This window comes from Amphimedon queenslandica, unplaced genomic scaffold (genome assembly GCF_000090795.2).
Source record: "Amphimedon queenslandica unplaced genomic scaffold, v1.1 AMPQUscaffold_2358_Cont25640, whole genome shotgun sequence".
In the NCBI taxonomy this organism is placed as follows: domain Eukaryota; kingdom Metazoa; phylum Porifera; class Demospongiae; order Haplosclerida; family Niphatidae; genus Amphimedon; species Amphimedon queenslandica.
The window spans coordinates 1-1,191 of NW_003557307.1; the positions used below are offsets into that span (position 1 = coordinate 1).

Sequence of the window (1,191 nt, forward strand, 5' to 3'; positions counted from 1 at the left end):
CACATACACACAGTACAAACTCAAATGAGACGAAGTGCATATAAGATTGCTGTTGAGTTGATAAGATCATTAAATCTATTGTTATCTTATAATAAGTTTGCTCACAGCAATTCCAAGCATTAGAAAAGTCCCTATGACAAAGCTTTATAATAGAAGGGTATCATAAAATAAAAAAATTTCTTACTCTTCTAAAGCATTCATATTTGTAGTTGTAGACAGTACGACAGAGAAATGTAGCCTGAGCAACAACTTAAGGCTAATTACTCTACAACAGTAACTGACAGTGAATTACCACATAAGCTAGCCTTTAGAGTGAGGGGTGGGCAAATGATTTAAAACTAATCTACTACTAATATCTACACTAATATTAGTTACCTTAAGGAGACTATTGTTTGCGGGTATTTAATTTAGCGAATTTTAGCGATTTTAAAAAATTCGCTAACTTAAGTCCGCGCTAACTTTATAACCCTAATAATAACTTTATTGAAAGCGGGTGTGGTCACAATTAAAATGGCGGCCGTCAGCAAGTCTGAGCTTATTTGCAGCAAACGGCCAGCAAGATAATACTAAACTGCTGTCCAAAGACTTCTCTAGCAGTTAGCCTAGGTTAAAAAGCAGATGACAATCTTCTTCATTCAGTGACTACTTCTAACTGTAAGCAATTTAAGCAAGTCTAGCAAGATTAATGCAACAAGATCTACTGTATATATATATTTAGATTTGTGCAATTGCTTTGCTTGCTCATAGATCATAGCACAATCTATAGCTTGCTTAGGCTTGTCCCTCTAATGTTTTACATTCTTCTAGTAGTTATTAATACCAAATGATCAAAAAAGCTAAATTAAAGGGACACATGCACGGAAGCACGTCATCTTGAAAAACTGGCCCGTTTTTCAAGATGACATCATTAATGATGACGTTTAGTGTTGATAACTATTCATAACGTGCGGCCGCGCCCCCTAATAATTAAGGCAAAATGGCTACTCGAGTGGCTACTTGTAAATATTCCTGGTGTTTCTTCACTAAAAAGAGTATCTTGGGGTGGCAAAAGAGCTAATTCTGTTCGAGAGAAGTGTTCTACAGATACCTACTCCTGGTTCTGCGACTGATTGCTGTCTCTACTCTCTACGCGTGTCTAAACACGTGTCATAACTATTAATTAATGATCTGTTGCACGCCCAATTTAATGTT

The 1,191-nt window shown here is 36.2% G+C and overlaps 1 long non-coding RNA gene across 1 annotated transcript; it reads right to left on the reverse strand.

The window, feature by feature from the left end:
- LOC109593239 (uncharacterized) lies at positions 1-393 on the reverse strand. Its single transcript, XR_002190827.1, has 2 exons — positions 185-393; positions 1-131 (listed from the first exon to the last, which is right to left on the reverse strand). It is a non-coding gene; the product is annotated as an uncharacterized LOC109593239 (long non-coding RNA).
- Positions 394-1,191: the final 798 nt, after the last annotated feature.